Source organism: Mesocricetus auratus, unplaced genomic scaffold, assembly GCF_017639785.1.
Source record: "Mesocricetus auratus isolate SY011 unplaced genomic scaffold, BCM_Maur_2.0 Super-Scaffold_100010, whole genome shotgun sequence".
NCBI lineage: Eukaryota > Metazoa > Chordata > Mammalia > Rodentia > Cricetidae > Mesocricetus > Mesocricetus auratus.
Genome location: NW_024429194.1, coordinates 77,561,221 through 77,583,852, shown reverse-complemented (window position 1 = coordinate 77,583,852; position 22,632 = coordinate 77,561,221). Strand labels below are relative to the sequence as shown.

General features: G+C 47.9%; 1 protein-coding gene across 3 annotated transcripts in view; it reads left to right on the top strand.

The window, feature by feature from the left end:
- The window catches only part of Tafa5 (TAFA chemokine like family member 5), a 206,322-nt gene that overhangs the window by 95,489 nt on the left and 88,201 nt on the right, over positions 1-22,632 (top strand). The gene's annotated exons all lie outside the window — the stretch shown is intronic.

The following is a 22,632-nucleotide window of genomic DNA, read 5'->3' as shown; positions in this document are numbered from 1 at the left end:
AACTGTTAGAATCAGCCCTTTTGACTCTCCTGCACCATAAGCATTATAATGAACCATGTTGTCTAAAGGTCTCTGTAAGACTTTCTGCTCCTGGATTTTGGTATTTTTCATGTATGTCCAAACTTCTTAATAGCCATTGTTTCCTGAGAGGTCCATTGAAAATGGCAGAAAACAAAAGCCTCCCTGCATGATGCCAGGCCTCTGAGTTGTGCTCTTTCTGCCTGTAGAGCAATGCACACATGCTCCTGTGCTGGTGCTGGTGCAGCTCGGTGAAGCGGCCAGAGGGCTGCACCGAGGTGATCCATCCTAGAGTGTAGACCTGGCTTAGGGAGTAGATTGTCTAGCAAACTTTGTCTGGTCTCTTGGTATCTGTTTCACCAAAGCAGTGAAAGTTGGTGTGAGAGTTGAGGACCAGAGGGGACCTTGGGATGCATACAAGTAAGGAATCCCTTTGCTATGTTCTCAATATTAAGCACCAAACACATGTGAGCTGGCAAATAGATGATTCCTTGTATATATACACATGCCTTTGGATGCTGTGTCCATGGAGGAGAGTCAGGATCCCATTTTCCAACTAGCAGTTGCTGCTCTGATAAGGACTGGTTGTGATGTGAAGGTGGACTTTCCCCAACACACACACACACACACACACACACACACACATACACACACACACACACAGAGGCTGGTGCCCCTGGATATTCTGCTATCCTGATTGATCAGCTGTCTTCCTTGTTGTGGCATCCGGAGGCCCCTGGAGAGAGTAGTGGGATGTTTCTCCAATATCTACCTCAGGGCAAGTACTTAGATGGATGTGTGGAGGATGGATGGATAGATTTGTGGATGGATAGATGAATGGGTGGGTGTGCGGTAGATGGATGAATGAGTGAGTGGATGGATGGATGGATGATTGAGCTGTATGTATGTATGTATGTATGCATGCATGCATGAATATGAAGTTGTTTGGATGGGTATATTGATGGGTGTAAAGATGAGTGGATGGGTGGGTGAGTGGTAAATGGATAGATAAATGGATGGATGGATGGATGGATGGATGGATGGATGGATGGATGGATGGGTAGGTATGAGGATGGACAGGTTGACGTGAGGATGGGTGGGTGGATAAAGCCCTCAGTGCAGAGTTGTGGCTGCCTTGCTCCCATATTCTGTTTTGCCTCTGAGACCTGAGAGATAGCTCACAGATGTAGTGGAGCTTGTACCATATACATTTGCCTTTTATCTGCCCAGAGCAGCCCTTGTTATTCTCCTATCCCATGAGCACAATGTGGGCCATATCATCTGAGGGTCTCTGTAAGACTTCCTGTTACTGGTCTACACTGGTAAGCACAGCCCCATTGGATGACTTTGGGAATCAGCATTTCCACGAGTCCCATGGGCCTTGTGAGCTCCGAGTTATGCTTTGGAGTTACTCTGAGCCTGACTGCAACTTTGTCCAGCTTGGGGCCTGCAGGTCTCAAGGCCCACCAGAGGCTGAGAGTAGTAGGCAATTCCCTCTTCATTGTCTCAAGGTGGTGCACCCACAGTGCCTGGGGAAGCCCTGCAACCTTGGCTCTGACCTCAGGAGCAGCTTACACCTTTCTTCCCTCCGTTCCCCGAGTGGATGCTATCTCAGCCAGTGAGCCCACTAGAGTGGTCCAGAAGCAGATGTGTCTGCTAGTGGCTGGGTTGTCCTTGTCACCTTGGAGAAGTCTGAAGAAGTCAGCCTGCATGTTAGATGGGTTGGCACACACTGCCAGCAACTGGCAGAGTCTGACACAGCACCTTTCTGGACTCAGCTTGGTCTTGACAGGGCCTACAACTGCAGTGTCCCAGGGTTCAGGGACAGGGATTGAGAAGCGTCCCAGGGCTCAGGGACAAGGATTGAGACAACTGGAGGGCAACTTCTGAAGCCACAGCAGAGGAACAGCCACAAATGTCAGTATAAGACAGCAACCCAGTTTGAAGACCGGGAGCATGCCTGCGCAGTACCCATTCTGTGGGGGACGAGGCTCCTCTGGGGGCTGGTGGTGGTCCCCACATGCTGTTTAATTAGTGCCTACACGGGGCCACGCTAACATTAATGTGCTCTAAATCCTTTCAGAACTGAGATTTTTCTCGACTATGCCTGAGTTGCAGGCTGAATAAATTAAAACTTCTTTTACATGAGATCTTGTAGCCTTATTAAGTGACGGGATTATGCAAAAATTGTTAAGTATGATAATGCATCTTTGGGCGTGATTTGTAGCAGGACATTCATTATCTCTCACTCGGCTCTGTTTAAGCTCTCTTACAGGGGAATTAGTGGTATTACTGTTGAAATCTTAACTTTTGTGTTATGCAGGCATGTTCCAAAGCTTTGAAACGTAGCTGAAAGCCGTGCCTGGATCTCACAGGTTTAAAGAGAGTGAGCGGGAGGGTTTTCAAAGCTGGGATCATCTGGAGAAATCATGCCTGCTGTACTAGTAGTTTCCATCTAATTAAAAATATGTAGCTTTCTTGAGAGTTAGACAGATGGAGTTGTATCGTGGAGCAGCGAAGAAGGGAAAGAGAAGCTGTTTCAGAGGCCCAGAGTCTACTGTCTGTTTCTAGTGACCTCACTGACTTCAGGGCTCTGGGCCAGAAGGACAAGTGACCAGGTGTCTGCCCTGCTGGCCTTTAGTAACATATGCTCTTTAAGATTTGTGCAATCTCGCCGGGCGGTGGTGGCGCACGCCTTTAATCCCAGCACTCGGGAGGCAGAGGCAGGCGGATCTCTGTGAGTTCGAGGCTGGGCTGCACCGATAGCCTCCAAAACAATACAGAGAAACCCTGTCTCGAAAAACCAAAAAAAAAATCTCCAAAGATTTGTGCAATCTCTCTCTGCGTGGCCCCTGAGTTTCTCATCGTAAGCAAAGTGCCTGGGTTTTAAGATGTATTAAGACTGATATGGCTCACTGTTCACAAAAGTTGTGGTTATGTTGGGGTGCTCTCCTGGTGAGGACATGCTGTGTGCCTGCCATAACCATCTTATGCAGCGCTGTCTCTGCCCTGAGACTCCCCTTTGCTCCATATCCCCACCCTGAAGTTTTCCCTCTCATTCCTCCACTGGTTGATGGGTGAGGGGCAACCCCCATATATGGTTCCTCCCCACTTTCTTTCCATCATAGCACCTGGTGGACACCATTGCTCCCACCCCCATCATTCCCACCGAAATCCTCAGGGGACTGACAGCAGACAAACTGAAGTGTGCAGGCCAAGCTGTTTCCTTTGGGAGTGTAGAACCTGTCATAGAGGAGGTGAGGCTGGGCGGACTGGAGAGTTGGGCCCCCAGGTAGGACCCAGCTGAAGGAATCTTTACTGTTCAGACATGTAAGACTGAAGATGGATCACTTGTCCAGGACAGCAATAGAGTAGATGTAGGAGTTCTTGGCCCTCCTTGGGTGGAGGGATCGTTATGGATTCTGTGGAGAGAGTGGGGTATTGAGGGGAGAAAGACAAAGACTGGAATAATGACTAGTCCCTGTGATGTGCAGGGTACACATGGAACTCTGTGGGGCAGGTCTGGGTCCAGTGAAGGTCTCTGCTGACCAACCTCCTTTGGCTCAGTTGGTTTGGCCGTGGTTCTGAGAGCCTCCACTGCCCGGCTGAGGCCCACCCACATTATGGAGGGCCATCTGCCTTGCCTGTGTGGAGTTGACCGATTTGAATGTTAGTCTCATTCATAAAACATCCACACAGAAACATCAAAACAATGATCAAATATACCTGAGTACTATGGCTTGGCTGATTGAGACGTAAACTTGTCATACTGTTTCCAGAGGGCAATAGTGAAATACTAGCCATGTAAAAGCCACTGATGCCAAGGCATGAGGCTTGGAACAGCCCCTCTGAGTGCCAGCACTGGGAGACTGGCCATGTGGGAGCCTGGCCGTGGCCTTCTTTTCAGATAGCTGTGTGGCATGTCACTCAGTCCAGCAAGATGTCCTCAGCTATTGGGGTTCATGGGTTACAGGACCCTCTCTCTTCCTTCCCATACTCCCAGCATGCGTTTCTCATACCTGCCAATTCTTCAGACATCAAGCCATTCTCTGCATTTCACTGCAGCCTGGAGAGGAAAGCCAGGCATAGATTAGAGCTCTGTGCACAGCCCCCATGCTGCAGACGTTGGTCCCATCCTGGCCTGCACCTGTACTTATGGTTGACTGGCTGGGAACCAGGGACTGCACACCTCTGTCTGGCTGCATCTTCGGTTTCTGGAAAGCCAGAGATGCTTTTGTTGTCAGACCTGCCAAGTAAGGGAAGCAGTGGTAGAAGGAAGTGTGGAACATGGAGCCCTCTCTGGATATCCCTTCCCATACTGGTGTTCCTCCCACCCAAAACTCCTGGGACCTCTTTCAGGAGCTTTGTGTGGGTCAAGGGCCAGGATGTGATTAAAATATTGTCACGGTGATTAGTTCCGGGTCTGCTCCTTGCTTCCTTGGAGCTGAGCCATGGGATTGGAGTCCCATCCTCTTGCCTAGTTTGATCTTACCTGACCAGTTCTGTGTTGGGGCCATGTGGTTCTAGCAACCTTCTACCTCTCTGGCAATACAAAAGAGCTGTGGGTGAGGAACAGGACACAGAGATAGGATTTCTATTGTTTGTCTTATCTCAAGGACCCTGAGGGCACCCTGGGCCCATGGGCATGCTATAGACAGGCTAGTCTGGACACTCAGTGGGATAGATCAGGTTGGACATGGGATTTCATTAGATACTCAGCAAGGCAGGAGGGGTCAACATCCTGCTTCTTGAGTGGAATTGGGCTGGGGCTATGGTTCTGTACCCAAATGTTTCTGGGTGCCATGCAGAAATAAAAGGGAAGTTCTGTTCTCATAGGCAGCTCCTAGTAGGACTCCCTTGAGAAGACACCATCTTCACTGTATTTAGACATTCCCACAGCTTCTAAGACCTCCTCTTGAGAGAGAAGAAGTGCCATGCTCAGAATGCAAGCCATCAGCCATGTGCAATTGGGGAAGGAGGCGCTGTGACCCAAAACACAGACCAGCAGCTGCTGTCCAGATAGGGCCTTCTGCCTGCATTCCCTTCTAGTCTGTGCTTGTGGCTTGTTTTCTGTCACATGGTTTTCCCTACTTGGGAGTGGCCCTGTTTTCTCACCCCATTTCCACCACTGCTTGTGATTCCAGTGAAAACGAAGACGCAGAGGATGAACGAACAGAGGATGCTACCTCCTGAGGACCTCGGGCATCATCTCCTCTGCACCATTATTTGTTACAGTTGGCTTCTCCCTGCCACTACACACCAGTGAAACCCAAAACATCAGTGATGACAAACAGGATGTCACCAGTGGGCAGGGCAGCCCAGAGGCCTCACCTACCTAAAACAGACACCACAGATGAACCACTCCTATTGTAGATGTGTCCTCAAATTAACCCCCACGCTGTGTGTATGTGTGTTCTTGTGTGTGCACACAAATGTGCAATTGCATGCGTGAACATTAAAGGTCAAAGGTTGATGTGTCTTCTTCAGTTACCATCTACCTTATGTTTTTAGAGATGTCTTTCACTGGGACCTGAGGCTGGCAAATTTGCTGAGAAGGCTAGCAACACTTTGAGCCTGCCTGTTTTCACTTCCCCAGGACCAAGTTTACAGGTGTACATTGCCACACCCAGCTTTTATATGGATGCTAGGGGTCCAAACTCAGGTCCATTTAAATGCGTGACAAGCACTTTACTGATAGAGCCACCTTCCAGCCTCTATTTTCAGTGTATGTGCATCCATGCAAGTCTTTTGAAGGCATCTGGACATATATATTGATGATTACATGCCTGTGTTTGAACAGGTTACACACCAAAAGTGAGTGACACTTTTACTGTTACACAGTTCAAGAGATGCCTGGCAACATTCCATGGAAATGTTCCAACACCTGGTTGTCCAGGACTGGTTGCATTCTGGGTATGTCCTTTCTAGCCACCAGACTTTGGTTGTACTAAGTCAATAACCCACAGTGAACTCTGTGGGCCATTTAACCTGTCCCCATGCTGAGAATGAAAGAATGACTTCATGAAAGACATGTCTTGACTCAGAAATCCTGGTGAACATGCCACGCTAGCTCCCACCCCCATCAAGAACCTGCATAGTGCCCTGGCCTGCCACAGTCTTCTTCATGTCCTGTTCATTTCTGCTGCCCATGTTATTCCAAAAATGCATTATTGGAGTTCAGCCACTAAGCCATGAGCCTGGCTTCTCAGATTCTCCCCCCACCAAATAGGTGATATTACAGAGCAGCCAAAGCCTCACTGAGTTGGCCTAAGGCCATGGTCTTTGTTTGAGATATTCCACGTGTCTGAACTGGAGTCCAGACATAGGGTCATGCCACTGCCTTTGTGGTAGTCTTTGTACTTAGACATTGGATTAGCAGTAATGGGCGGCAACAAAGGGATGAATGATCCATACTTAGCCTTTATAGAAGATTTGCAGCCTGGTCCTACTTACTTGCCCAGGCTACCCTGGCACCTCGGGAGAACTCAAAGGAGATGTCTGTCTGTGTGTTCCTGGATTTTTGTCTCGACTCACTACATGTTTGACCTTGTGGTAGAGCCTGTTTCTTTGTTGTCTCTGATCCCTGCTGTGAGTATGGGAGTTAGGGGAATCCCTTAGCAGATTGTTTGTTCCTTGGCCTTGTCAATAGCCTTAGGTTAGTCTCTTTCTTCTCTTCTAATTCCCTCCAAAGAGGAGAACTTGGAGAAGTTTGAGGGCCCTGGGCAGGCTGGGAATTCCTGTGGGAGGGATACATAGGAAACACATTAGTTTTTAATGAAAGAGCTATCTGGACTTGGCTTAGAGCAGTGGTCTCAACCTGTGGGTTGTGATCCCTTAAGGAGGGTGGGGATGTCAGATGACTTTTTCACAGGGGTAGCATATCAGGTATCCTGAAGATTAGTTGTTTACATTATGATTCGTAACAGTAACAAAATTACAGTTGTGAAGTAGTAACATAATAATTTTATGATTGGGGTCACTGTAACATGAGAAACTGTATTAAAAAGTCACAGCATTAGTAAGGTTGAGAACCACTGGCTTATAATGTGTTTACTTGTTAGTTCATGAGGTCACAAAGGTGTTGGTCATGGGGGAGATTATCATGACAGAGATTATATGATGGTGGTGGTGACAGTGATGGTGATGATGTGGATGGTGATATTAGTAGTTGTGGTGATATTGATCAGATGGTTGTCTTGATGGTGATGTTGGTGAAAGAGATGGTGATGATAGTGGTAGTGATGTTGATGATGGTACTGATGGTGCTGCTGTTCATGATGTTTTAAATGGTGTTGGTGATCATATTGATATTGATAGCAGTGTTGGTGATGATGGTAATAGTGATTATCATCATGATGGTGATAGTAAGAATTGTATAGGAGATGGCGGTGATGATGTTAATGATAGCGTAGGTGATGGTGGTCATGATGATGATAGTCATGATGTTGATGGCATGGTGGTAATGATAATGATGATGTAGTATAGGTAGTGATGGTGGTGATAATCATAATAGTAAAGGTGATAGAATAGGTGTTGGTGAGGAAAATTATCATGGTGCTAAAGGGAATGTTGATGGCAATGATACAGATGGCGGTGACAGTATGGGTGATGGAGATATGATGGTATTAGTGGAGATCATTATGGTAATGGTGATGTGAGGAGTGTGTTTTAATCCATTATACCCATCATTTCCTCTATTCCTAAGAACAGTGCTAGACTGAAGGCAGGCATTTTACCCATAAGACATTTTTTTAAGGCTTAAGAGGTAATGTAACTTGCCCCACATTCAAAGCCAGCATATAATACGTTCCCATGTTTGAAATTAAGCACAAAACCAGGGCCCTGCCTTTCTCACCTAAGATCTCTCAGGGCCATGTGATCAGATATCTGACTGGGGTAGATGTGTTCCCACAGTGCTACCTGGGGGTAGATGTGGTACTAATTTGGAGCTGTAAGGTCAGACTCAATGAGCGCAGAGTCCGGTGAGGGTTCTCTATTCCCAGTGTTCCACGGCATGGAAGGAAAGCCTTCCTCCTGGTGGAACATGAGCTTGCCATACTTAGAGCAGGGAATGGAAGGGGTGGGCAGTAATGGTATTATGACTCAGTCCAGTGAGCCTGATGAGTCAGCACAAGGTCAGGCCCTCAGGACTCCTGTTCCTTGTGTGACAGCAGGTGTGCACTCCTTGGAAACTGCCTTGAGTGCCAGTTGCAAGGGCTCTTTTCTCCTCCACCTTTCTGGAGCCCTTTATACCAAAGCCTTTACAAATATTAGGAGCCCCCAAACTGGAGAACTATCGCCTTGGGACACAGGGAGCAGGAGAGGTAAAGACAAGTGCCCTGGGAAGGACTGTGGGAACATCAGAAATTAGGAACATTCTAGATGCTGCTTGGACATCTCAGAGTTCACCCAGGAAAATACCCTATGGCCCTAGAACATCCTAATACTTGGGAAGGTGGCTGATGTGTTTGGGGTTGAAGAAAGTGCATTGGCTCACCACATGGTGATCCAGCACTTCTTTGAGTGTGTCTATCTATGAGAGCATGCACATTCATACCAAGACCTGCTAAGGAGAGATGCATATGTGTGCCACAAAACTCATAGCAGCTGCCAAGGTGGGAGGATTGTGATATCATTTGTTTCGTCTCTTCTTTGAGTCCCTTCTTTGTCTACAGAGCTGACTGTTAGACGTGGTAGCACATTATTAAGGAGCACATTTGCTGATGCTCTTTGTGGTAGGATCAGCTCTGTTCTTGTCTAGGATTAGTGACTATCATGACTTAACTATGCAGTTTCCTTCTGGCCAACTCCTACCTGTGGGACAAGCATAGATAGTGGAGACTCAGGCTCTAGAGAGTTGCAATGCTGGAATCACCATTGCCCCAATGTGTCCTCTGTCATGGTGTGGCTCTAGCCCCAGGCTCCTGATCATGAGGAGGAAGCTGTGTCCTCACACTCTGTGGTTCTTTGACAGACAAATACTGCATGCTACTCAGCCTTGAGAAGGTCACCCAGGGTACAGATTGGGGTGCCCACCCATTCCTGTGTGACCCATAGACTGTATTCAGTGCACCAAAAGAAAAGGAAACTTCAGTTCTTAGTAAAATAACAACAATAACAACAACAAAAATCCTTGCTGTGTTTCACTTGTGCCCCTTTCTGGCCATCCCAGACATCCCAGGAAGTGAGGGCAGGCCCTTAGACAAACCCCTAGAAAGAGTGTACCCATCTCCATTGGAGGACCCTGCCTCTCCTTGGGCTCCAAGGGACCTGGGATGTGTATGACAGGGAAGGACTTGTCATAGCTCATCACTTCAGGGCTGGAGCTTAAGGGTAGCCCTACCATGTCCAAGCAACTGTACAGACTGTTTCCAGAGGGTAGAAGGTCCTACTTACAGCCCTGGCACTAAGATGTAAGTCATCTTCATGAACTCTTACCTATCATCATCATGGCTGACTTTTCTTTTCTGATCTAAAGTCAGTAAACATCACTAAAATTTTGAAAAGCCCAGAAACTTCTAAGCAGACCCCGCTCTCCAAGAAGCCATCAACACGCCATTGTTGTCCCTCTTAGATGGTAAAGCTGACTCATGCCCCTTCCTATGGCTAGACTGTGTAGTGACTCTGCCATGGCTCCTTGTAAAGGAACTCTGTCCAGGCTTCCTTATAGCTTTTGGTGGCTCTAGAGATCTCTTGTCTGATCCCTGTCTCCATTCAGGCAAAGCTGTGTTCCTTCTGTCGCTGTGTTCCATGCAAGGTTACCCGTGATGCTAGATCAAGATCTTGGTGACCTCATCCTAACTTGACTACATTCAGGAATTGCTGTGTCAAGGTGTTAGTATATAAATTTTGGATGGTGCGTTGGAGGGGACTCTTTGGGTTAGAGTTAAGCATCAGAGGTTGAACTTGGGGTCAATTGAGTAGGATCTAGACAGGAAAGCCTGCCTATAGTTGGTGGCTACATGGGCCTCCTAACTTTTCTGGAGGTGGGGAGCCCTGAGGAGGTCCTAAAGACAAAGCTAGAGACTTCCCTGCAGCAATACACCCATCCACCCATCCCCACTCTCCCTTCCTTCCTCCCTCCTCCTCCCTCCTCTTCCTTTTTTTTTTTTTTTTTGTCTTTATGTTGCCAGGCCTTTGCCTTTTGTGGAAGTTCATCACTTAATGTGTATGTGATCCCATTCCCACACCACCACATCAGTGACTTGAGTAAGTGCTGATGGATATATGGACCTCAAGGAAATCAAATTAGCACCCTGCCAGAGTCAAGGGCAGGCAGGCCTACAAGAGGGAATGAGGCGGTCCTTACGGTCCTTACGGGGGAACTTGGGTCAGAGGGACTTTACAGGTAGGGCCCACTGTCAGCCCAAGTCCTGCCTGCTGGCAGCTTCCCTCAGCAAGTGCTTTGTGAAGATGGCAGGAAAAGAAAAGACCAAAACTGCCAGGCGTGCACTCTTACTTCCCTCCCAGCTGGGAAGGCTGGGGTCAGCTCTTGGTTCCTGCATTTTGAGGTCTCCCACGTACGTGAATGAAGCTCCTCTAACTGCTGACAGTCAGTCCTTAGCAAACATTCTCCAGTCCTTTCTTCTTCATGCTGGCATACTTTCCTGTGGTACATCTCTGTGCCCGGCTTTTTCGTTGTTGCTATGTATCAGAATCTGCCCATTCAGTGTTGTGAGTAGATCGCTGTCAGCTCCAGTTCAGACAGACATTGCAGCCTCTGGGATTCTCTATTATCATCATTGTTATTTTTGCCTCAGAATTTGTCCTGGGGAATCTGTGATGTGATATGCCCAGCTGGGCAGGGTTTGCAGTGGGCACTGCCCTGGTCTTGTGGGTCAAAGGACCCCTACACAGTTATCTTCTTTCTTTTTCAGCAGGGCTCACAGGAGGCTATGCTGTGACCTACCTCCCCCCCCCCCTGCCTTGTGTGTTTTCCAAGACTGCCAGAGTACTGTCTGTGTGGTGTCCTGATTGTATCAATGTGGGACAGACCCTGTGGGTTTACTGGTAGAGCTTGTTTGGAGCCCTCTTCACTCCTTCTGTCTCCTATCTCTTCCTCACCTCTTCTGACTCATTCTACAGCAAACCATCTGCAAGCCTCCTCCATGGGTGGACATTCAGGCATTATGCCCATAGAGATGGGAAATCCCTCACCCTAGAACAAGGCAGACTAGTTGCCTGTACATGGGAGCTGGTGAGTGAAAGAGTCTACCCCAATGGTTCTCAACCTTCCTAAGGCTGTGACCCTTTAATACACTTCCTTGTGTCGTGGTGACCTCCAGTCATAAAATTATTTCCTTGCTACTTTATAACTATAGTTTTTGTTACTGTCATGAATCATAATGTAAATATCTGATATGCAGGATTTCTACTATGCAACCCCAATGAAAGAGTTGTTTAAACCCCCAAAGAGGTTGTGATCCACAAGTTGAGAACATCAAGTCTACCCTGTGATGAGGCAGGGCAAGGGGTACCAGAGAAGCTGAGACCCACACACATGACTTGATGAAATGGTTATGCCTCAGTCATCAGCCTTATCTGCCCAGGAGCCCTGGGACTCTGAGTCAGTGCTCGGTGTCCCCAGCCCAGTGAATCACTCTGGTAGAGTTAATCACACGGATTACACTGCCCAGCACAGAGCAGTAATTAAAGTTGCGTGAATCAGACCAAGGCTGTGGACCCAGGCAGACACCTGTGGTCAGCAGGTCACCACCTCCTGCCATTGTGGCGGAATGTGTCACCAAGGCCATGATGGAAGAGGTCACAGTTTATGGGAATAGATGGAGCTGTGCCTCTCCATATGCCTGCTGTGATTAAAATAGCTCAGGGACTGCAGGTGGGCTGGGAGCCACAGAGGTTAGCAAGCCTATCAGAACTAAGTTCAGGGAACTTGCAATGGACCTACTCACCCTGCTCTTACTGAGTAGTGTGTGTGAGGATGGTCTAAGATGCAGGTTGCTCTGGAATGTTTCTAAACTTGTTCCTGTCTAAGGCTTCCCCGAGATCACAGCCAAAGACCTGTGTCCCTTGAGCCCATATGGCCCTGCTGTAACTTCTGCAATGACTGCTGTCTAGTGCACAGGAGTGCTATAGGCCTGGAATCATGAAAGCATCTCTACCAGTCAGTTTCCATAGCTCATATTCCCTCTTACTGAGGGTCTTTTCCAGAACCCACAGAGACCTTGCAGAGGAGAAAGCCTGCCATGCTGTCTTTGTCCTGAATATACTTTGGTTCCCTACTTAAAGGAAGTAAATGTTTCCTTCTTCATACAGTTAATTTTCTGTTAGTGTGGTTGCTGGGGCATCCCAGAGAATTGTAGCATCCAGCTCTCCAGGCTTTCAAAGGTGGCTCTGTCAGCAACACCTAACCCTGCCTAGTGGGTCCTTAGTCCTTGGGCCCTTGGGAGCACTCTTCAGTAACCTGTTTTGGAAAAGAGAATGCCTGGGCAGCCTTAGAACTTTGCCAGTCTAACTCTAGGTTTTGTAACTCTAGTTACAAAATGACTTTGAGCTCCCATTGTGTAACTCTAGGTTCACTGTAGGAAGCCATATCTGGCACTGATTCCAGTGGTCAGGCAAGTGTTTTTTTTTTGGGGGGGGAGGGGTAGGTGGGTGGGTATGGGAGCTGTCTATTCTGGTCACCAGGGTGATGTGAAGCCAGGAAGTGGCCCTGTGCCTTGTGGAAGAGGCTGCTTCTTTCCTGCTTCGGAGGCCAGGGTGGCTGAGCACCAGGCATCTGTTTGCCCCTTGCGTTAACGATTTGTAATCTTTATGGGAACAAATCCCGGGGCCGAAAACAGGCTTGACTTACTGTGCACTCTCACATGAGCATATTGTTGCTTATTTGCATCTTAATGTGTAATCAAAAGCAAGAGTATAAAATTCACGGCAGGCCAATCATGTTTTACAGTCCGCGTAAATCTTGGGAAACTTGAAGGGGATTAAATCGTACACTGCCTTCCAGCCAGCACTGGCAGTTCCAGTGAGGGCCTGTTTCATGGAATGTCACCTGCAGCTTTGCCAGAAGTCAGGTCCCATGCATGAGCAGTGCCCTCCCCATCCCCTTGTACAACAGGCTCTTGGTACAGATCTCAGATGGCTGTCATTCAACAGGCAGGTATCATATCTCCTGTGTCTGCCATTACCATTACCTCTGCCTCTGCACCCCTGTCTACATCCCTGATTACTGCTTACTTGCCTATCTCCTCTGCCTGCCCTAGAAACATTTCCTGGACACAGCATCTCCTGTTGTTCTTGGATCCACAGGCTAATGTCCCTGATCAAGGCACTCCAGGACTCAAGAGTGCTTAGTTAGCTCTGGTAGCCGAGTCAGTGGACAGGGGGTGGCCAAAAGTAGCTCAAAGTCAGATGATGGCCTTATGTAACCAGAACAATCCCTCATCCTCAGATTTCCACTATGAAAATCTTTTTTTGAATTGTTTTTTAGAGTTTCCTATGTGGATATTGTATTTATATTATTTCTCCCTCTTCATCTCCCCTGAAATCCTTGCATGCCTCCCAACTCTCTGTCAAATTCATGACCTCTTCTTTTATTATTGTTACATATAAATGTATATACACATACATATAAATATAACCCACTGATCCCATTTAGTTTTGCTCATATGTATGCGTGTGTTTAGGGTTGATTGCTCACCCCTGGAGAAAACGGATTTCCCTTTTAGCAGCCATTATTTGACTATAATCTTTATCTAGGAGTGCCACCTTCTGAAATTTCTGTCATCCACATTGTCATGTTAAGTTGTGTTGTCATTGTGCAGGTCTTGTTTAGGCAACCATACTGTTGAGATTGGAGCAACTTCCCTGTCGTATATATAGGAAGCACTATCTTACAGCTGACTTCCTGGTTCTCTGGTTCTTACAATCTTTCTTCCACACTAAGGAATTCTTATGGGAACACAGACATGGAGAAAGTGGCATCCCCCACAGGCATCTGCCCCACATGATAACCTCATGGAGGAGTTTCCCTAGCTTTTGAATGGTTGCTGGATTTGCTTGCCTTCAACATACTGATACAGGTAAATTGATTTACATATGCATTCATTTACACATGTCTATATACAGTTACTCATTCTCCATGGATAACCATATTGAGGAGACCCACTTGCCCCCGTTTGCTGGAGAACTTTGGTTTTCAAAAACGAGTGTCCCTAATGACACCTACTGAGTCCCAGGCAGGGCAGAGGGTTCCAGGGCAGGAGAGCAACCAACTCAATTTCCTTAGCTATGCCAAGGAAAGCCTGGCAAGATGAAAGCCTGAATTTGTACCTGAGTACCTGGCTGGGCTTCCTGTGTTTCACGAGACCACTTGGTTATATACATGCTTTAGGTGAACATGCCTGTGATCCCACATGCTCTGTGTGTGTTCCAGAAATCCAGGGGTGAGCCATCTTTGTCTTTCTGCAAACAATTACTGCCTCTGTACAACAGGGCTGAGTGGGCTGGTGGTATTCACCCAAGCCTTCTGTGCCTGAGGATGCACAGAGTGCGTGGGATGTGGCAGAAATGAGAATACGGGATCCTATGGTTACCACAGCAGGCTATGATGCCCTGTGGCCTTATGGGGAATATAGGCACCATACATGGGTAACTCATCTATTGGTGAAGGCTAGGCTTCACGGAGATGGCAGGCACTGTACAAGGATGGGTCTCCTGTGGATGAAGGCATGGCCTTGAAAAGAAGATAAATGAATGCCTCTCTAACCTAGGGGAACCACCAGATTTTAAATATTCCTCTTCTGGCTCACAAGCAAAACCACCAACGCAATTCTGGGAAGTTTAGATTAAAAATCATGTGTCTCCTAGATGCCCCCAGCAGTTGGAGGCCCTGCTGCACTTCAAACCAGGCTGTGCTGCCTGGGGTGGACAGGTGTGTGCGTTCCCCCTGGTGACCGAGCTGCCTCGAGGAAGATGAGATTGGTGATTAGAGCTTGGTGTTTGGCAAGTCTTCACACTGTACCCCGCTACTGATGGCACACATGGAAATCACTCTGGTTCGACTTGTGGGAGGAGGAGGATAAAGAGGCATGCCTGCCTGCAAGAGCAGGCATGGAGGAAGGCAGCTGCCTCTGATTATCTCAGCTGGCTCTGGACTGTTCTTCAGCAGCCTTGCTGACCTCATGAGTGGTTTCCATGGCCATCTCTGAAGGCACTCATGTCTCCTGGTTTCACTCAGTGTAGTTGTAAATAAACCCCGTCAGTCACCTAGTGATGTGCCTTCAGTGTATAAGGACAGTCCCCACAGTTGCTCCTGGGACCCTTTCCTCCTGCAGGATACCATCCTTCTGAGACATTTCTTCGGTTCACTCTTGAAGTCAGCGGGTTCCAGAACTTCAGGGACACAGCCTGGCATGCCTCAGTCCTGCAACCCTCCCCCCTCATTCATCACTCCCCTAGAAACAGGCCTGAGACAAGAGACAGGTATCTGGGAATTACTGGGACCATTGGGCACTGAGGATTACAGCTGCTCATTAGAGTGGCATGGGCATGGCTGCCTGGAAAGAGTGCCCTGAGACATCAGTCAGAGCAAACAGAGAGGGCTTCTGGCTCTGGACAGGAAGCTCAGCACTGTCATTAAAGCTTTTGTTTACATGTCCTTCCGGTCACCTGCAATGGGCATCTCTGTTTCTTTTCCTATTGCTGTCGTAGACTATCCTGACAATAACAACTTAAAGGGAAAAGGAGCTTATTTTGGCTTACAGTTCCAGAGGGATAGTCTATCATGGTGAGGAAGGCTTGGCAGAAAGCAAGGATGGTGGGTATCTCTGGGACACCAGTATCTCTTCACCATCTGTAATAAGGTGGTTGTTTATTTGTCCAAGAAACAAAAGTTACAATATTCTAGAAGTGTTGATTGCTGTGGTCACTCTGTGTGGCTCTTTCTGTAGATCCAGAGTGTGGTCATCCAAGTGACACACCACAGTGAATAATAAATCCACATCTTGGCCCCTGATCCCCTATGGATATGGTATGACACTAGGTAAGACCTAGTGTTGGGGACTGGGTTGGGGACTTTGCAACAATGCCCATCGAGAAGGGAGTTATATAGGTGGTCCTAAACGCAGTCATGGCATCCCTGTCAAAGGGACACAGGACACAGGAGTGTCCAAGAAGAAAAGGACAGGACAGAAGACAAGGAGGGAGTTGGGCAAGGATGCAGCAGCCATTGGATGTCTCTAAGAGAGAGGAAAAGTGGGACCCAGATTTTACCTGGGTCTTCCTGAAAGAGCCAGACCCAACACCTTGGCCCATTTGGGAACTTTGGATCTATGAGGGAAGGACATGCTCCTTCCCACAGGCCCCAGCTGTGGCCAGTGTCTGTGCAGCTATAGGAAGTGCACACCCTATGTAGAAGGAGAACCAGTGAGTCTCTCACAGGTTCTTCTATCCCAGTGACCTGTCACTGTCACCTTCACATCAGTCCAGTGACTGGCAAGCCAAGCGCAAATGTTCAGTGTGAAGCAGATTGCCCGCAGCATACCTACTGTAGCTGTGAGTCCCGAGACTGTTTCATGGGAGCCCGGGGACTCAAATTTCGCCCTCTTCTGCTGTTTACAGTGTCTGGAAGTGTTTGGCAGTGTGCCTCCAAGGACTACATGGGGTCAAGGCCTCCTCCAACCCACAGCATATTTGGAGGTGCAGGTGCCCCTGGGTCTAGTGCATCCTCATGCATGCTGCCTGGTGAGCAGCCTTCATGGGCCTTCCACTGTATTGAAAGCCCTGCCCACTGCTGTGACCTATTTGTCAGCTAGGCCATGGATGACAGCTAGCAAGCAACAGAACCAACACCTGAAGAACATCCTATTGCCCGTCCGGTGAGCCACCAGGTTGTGTGCAAAGGAAAGCGGAACTGGACACGCTGGGCTTGTATCTCAGGAGAGGTACTCTGCATTCTTTCAGGGATGTGGTCACAGCAGGCCTGGGTCTGTCCATCAGTGGAATCTGGAGGATGCACATGGTGTCTAGATGTCTCTCTATCAAGTTTTTGTCCCTTTCAGGCCTTCTGTGAGTGCAGAATATCGTTTCCAGGACCCGAATACACCTGTGTGGGCAGACATCATATATGTACAAACATCTTCTCTAAGACGTCATCATTACCTCAGAGGGATGGATGAGCTAGAAACAGGCTGTTTACAAAGTTTTGAGACAAGAGACCTCATAAATACTTCATTGGAATGAGCTTAGGATTTAGTTGCTCATAAAATTGGCCTGGATGGCTCTGCCTGGCATCAAGTGATAGGCTGGCACGACTTAATGTTCATCATTCCTAATCAGGCAGCTTGACACCCCCTTGGAGGCTGAAGGCCCTTGTGGCAGAGTGTGGAAGGATTCTTGCTGCTCTGCAGGGTGTCTCACAGATCCTCTGGCCATCAGGGAACAGGCAGATGACCAGTGTAGGGCATAGAATGGCCAAAAGGGGAAGGGCCTCTGATTATCTGAAATCTCATTCACTTTTTGACCCCCCCCCCAGCAGCCTGCAGTGACTAGCCAAGGGTAAAAGTATCATCTGTTTGTTGATTTTGAAGAGCTTGGTCTTCTCTTTTCCAGCAGTGTCGTCTCCTCTTTTTATAGATATAGCCAGCCAGCTGTACCAATGCTTCAGGCCTACTAATTACCTTGGTCGTGGAAGTGCTTTAAAGGGGATGTTTAGCTCCTGTAGGAAGGAACTGAGACAACTCCAGACTTGAGGTCCTGGTCAGGAAAACTGATCAGAAAGAAGAAAGGCATGGCCACTGTTTCTGTCCCTTCCTGTCTCCAAGTTGCACCTGCCTTTGCTGCCTTTTTGTACAGGTATTTCCCCTCACACACACACCTGTCCCTAGCCTCCATTCAGCCTTCTGGGGTTTGGCCTGTAGCCTCCACATGGCCCAGTTGTCACTAGAGCTGAGCATGGAGGCCAAGGTTCTAGAACTTTCTATCTAAGTGGATCTGGACCAACCCTCCAGGCTCCATACCACTTATAACTAGACTCCACCACATCCCTTCTACCTCTGGCTGACCTGAAGCTCCACCCTCTATCCTCTCACTGGTAACTGTGGGGAATTCTAGACCCCGACTTCTTCCCAGGAGATGAACTCCATGCTAAGTAGGAAGTGATATTCCTCCTGTGGGTTGTTGGTGCCTCTGGATATTCCAGTCTAGGTCTGAGGAGCCTAGGAATTGGGAGTATGGATAAAGTACTAGAAGGAGAAAAGTGTTTGGGCCAAAACACAATTGCTCCTTTATCTAGCAGCATCCTCCCCGGCTGGCTGGGAAGTGGCTGCTGCTAAGGACCAGCCCTGTAAGAAGGGCCTGCAGCTTAGCCATGCAGCTGGGCCGTGGGGAGCAGGATAGTTTTCTTTCTTCTCTTTGACTGATGTGTGGCCCAGGACTGCATGTAGCAGGCTGTGATGAGATGCATCTGTGTCTTCACTAGTCCAGTCCTCAGCTACACTACCCATCTCCGCTACACTCACTTCCAGCAGGTCCCAGGTTGGTGCTTGTTCCCCCTTGTTGGTCTGTCTGGTGACAGCACACACTCTCCTTTGTTCCACAGCCCTCAGCTTCTTCTCCACACTGTTCCGGGCCCCAGATCTCATCTGTGTCTCTGGCCTCACCCCTCTGGTTCTGTGAACACCCCTCATCATCAGAGCTCTAACTTGCCTGGAGCTTTCCTTTCCTTCCCACATGTATGCAAATCAATGCACATATTTTGACTTCATTATCTCAAAATGGCCCAGTTTGGAGTTGGACTTCTCTGATCCTCATGGAATCTGGGAGGTGGTTTGTAATCAGTTAGTTCTGCAGCAGTCGCCTCCTTGGAGAAGGAAGGGAACACTTTCTCTTAGTCTCTTGTTTTTGTTATTTTTTTTTTATTTTGCTTAGAACAATTTAATTTGATCTCCAAATGGGAGTTGCAAAGCCTGTGCTTGCTTTCTGGTGAGTGTTCTCAGCTCCACTCTGTGTGCCCTAAAGCTTGCAAGGGATGTTGGCTTGGCCTCTAGGGACAAGTCTATATTCCATGGGTGTCTTGGGTACTGCAGGGATGGAATCCTATTCCCACATATGGCTCTTTATTCAGATTCTATTTCAGTACACAGGACACTTAAATCATGTTAGGCCCAACTTCTAGAAACATGGAAGGGAGTGTGGCATGGCCTCAATGTTTGAGTGCCTGATGGTCAGCTGTTACTATCTGTCCATTGTTCCATCCACTGGTCCAACCATTCTTCTATCTCTGTGTCTTTGTTGGCTTCCAAGCACTCTGAGAATTTTCATCTTTCTCTGTTTAACCTTTCCATACACTCACTTGCATTACACAGCTCCATCCATCCATTACTGTTCCCACTTACCCAGATATCTACTACCCATTCACAAATTTATCTATTCATCTATCCATATTTACCCATCCAGCTTCCCATTCTTCCATCTACCTACCCACCGGGACCTTCATCCATCCATCATCCATACAAAATCCATCTGTCATCCATCTGTTCATCTATCCACCTATCCATCAATCTAACCATCTATCAATTCATCTGCTAATCTGTCTATTCACCTACCGTCACATTCAACCAACTATCAACATATTTACTGTCTTCTATTCATCCACATATCTGCTAGCTACTCACCCATACTTCTGTCCACTTATCCTGCTGTCTACTATCCATTCATACATTTCTCCATCCATGCATCCATTTGCTCATCCTTCTATTTGCCTACCCTCCCACTCATCCATCCATTTACCCACCCTTCTGTCTGTGTGTCCTTCATCCACCAGACATATATCCTATATCCAACTCTGGTTGCTATGTTCCATTGATGACAGCTGTTGAGAACAGTGAACTGTGGGGAGTGTGCATGAAATGGGTGTATTCATCTAACCTCTGTTACTAACACACAGTACCTGAGACTGAGTGTGTGCTTACTAATCTCACGGTCTTAGAGACTGAAAACACAAAGATTGCTGTCATTGATGAGCCTCATGGTGTTGGATCACTGCGGAAACACATGCAATTGATCTTACAGTGGCACACAGAGCCATAGTAGAACTGGAGGCCTGGTCCCTCCTTTGTACCAACTCACTTTTGTGTGAAGTAGCTCGAGTTACAGAAGAATTGCCTTAGTTCTCTTCCAGGGTCTCTCCTTCATGACCTACCCATTTCCCACTATGTACCACCACTTCAAATCCATCACATTGGGAACCAGCTTCCAACCCATGAGCACTTGTAGAACAGCGGACACCCAGCTGGAACACTGGCTTGGTGGGTGCTGTGCTGACACTGGCCAGGGCAGGTTGAGGCTGGAACCTTGATGAGGAAGTTCCAGGAACCTAATCAGAGCTTGAGGCTGTGAGGCCGTGGTTGTGGCTTCCCAGAGCAGTGGTCCTCAACCTTCCTAATGCTATGACTCTTTGACACAGTTCCTCATGTTGTGGTGACCGCCAACCATAAAAGTATTTCATTACTGCTTCAAGAGTTCAGTTTTGCTACTGTTATGAATCGTAATGTAAATATCTGATCTGCAGGACAGCTGATAAGCGACCCTGCAATGGGGTTGTTTGAACCCCCACAAACCTCAGGTTGAGAACCACTGATGTAGAGGATGGTTCATTCATAGGACACTTCTTGGAGCAGACAAGAAAGACTGGACAGATGGCACTGATGGCATCCTGTGAGCTGCCTGGCTATCCCAGGCTGAGGTGGGTAGGGTCTGGGCTGATGTCTTGAACTGAACAATGGTCTGAGCTGGAGCAAGTTTGGCTGCCTGACTTTAATCCTAGCAACAGGTACAGACAGAGAACCCGTGAGTACCTCCGCACACTCTCTGCTGCATCCTTTGCTGTGCTCATTAGCAGCAGGACTCATCTCCAGACTGCCCTCCCAGTGTCTCCCTAATTACCCCAGCAGAAGGTGAGCCCAGCTCCATGGAAACATGCTCTGGAAGCTATGTGGGGTGGCCAAGGTGAGCTCAGACAGCAGCTGTCACCTTTGACCTTGAAAGAAGCTCAGGTAGTACCGGAAACATTTCTTGTTTTTATGTATTAACTTTCTCTCTCTCTCTCTCTCTCTCTCTCTCTCTCTCTCTCTCTCTCTCTCTCTCTCTCTCTCTCTCTCTCTCTCTCTCTCTCTCTCTCTGTTTATTTTACAAAGCCTCATCAGCTCTCTGGCAGCCTGTTGCGTGGATCTACAAGCTCTGCTATATGGTAGTTAAGGGTAGCAGCCCACTGGATGTGGATGTGACTGGCTGTGCCTTATGAGCAGTGATGTCTCATCCAGGACTCCTGGTGCATAGGAGAAGGGAAATGGGCTATTTGTTGCTAAGCACACAGCCGATGTGAAATTCCCAGGGCTCAGCATATTTCCTGGAAAGTCAGAGACAGGTGTGAAGAAGAAACAGGCCAGCGGGCCCATGCACGCCCCATTTAACTGCATCGGATACTGGCGCAGGCCCCACAAGGCATCCACTGAGCGCCCCAGCATGTACACCACAGAGGCCATCATCCTGCATGTCATCATGGATTTTTCAATAGAGCTTATTCCTTCTTTGGAAAAGTTTGAGGTTTATAGAGAAATTGTGGAAGTAGTTAAAAAGGCCCATATGCCCCACGCTGAGTCCCTGGCCAGTAGTCAGTAGGGCAAAATCCTGACCTTGGTGTGCTGCATTTGTTGCCTTGGAAGGAACAAGACCAACATGTCGTAATTTTCTAAGTCTGAATCTTTGTTCCTTATCTCGTGTCCTTGTGTGTTTGGCTCCCACTGAGAGCACCACCCAGTGTTTCACCATCCTGTGCTGTTGGCTACTGGGAACTGTGAACCTCCAAGACATCCTGATGGCCATGACCTTGGCAACTGTGAGGTGTACTGGTCAGAGCTTTGGTAAAGTGTTGCATGACTAGTCCACATCTAATGTTTTCCCCTGTGGTTGGGCTGGGGTCCTAGGGTTTTGACAAGAAGAGGGTTGGACTGCTTTTGCTCCACATATGCTCAGTATGAGCCATTTGACTTAACTTTCTGCATGAGACCCTGTTTGCCAGGCTTCTGCACCAGGGACTTGCCCTTTCCCATTCCACAATAAGTTCTTTGTAGGGACATTGGCATATACAGTCTCACTGGAGGAGATGTTGGACTGGCAAGGGTGAGTTTCCACAGAGGATGTAAATTTCTGCGTGGAAGGCTTTATCCTATCCCTGTGTTGATTGGTTCACTTATATAGAGCAATGTGGTACCATGCATCATGGATCTTTGAGTTCTAATACAGCAGTGTTTTTCTTCATTAGCTTTGGTCTTGTGAGACTGTCCTGCAGCCCCTGGGTCCCCACAATTCTGCTGTGTCTTCTGAATATTACTTTGGGGATAACCAGGTCTCTGGGTTTCTCTTCCACTTTTTCTTCCCTTGTCCTATACACAGCTACTCCTCAAGAGTTCATGTTTCCTTCCCTTGTAAATAAGCATTGAAACCAATGGGTTAGGAACCCTGTTGCTGATGCAGTGTCATTGCCTGTCAGCCCTCTCAGCTCCCAGAAGAAGGGACCCACATGAAACGTGTGTATGTCTGTATCTATATCACTCAAGTATGACCTCACACTGCCCACTCTGATTCTAACCTATC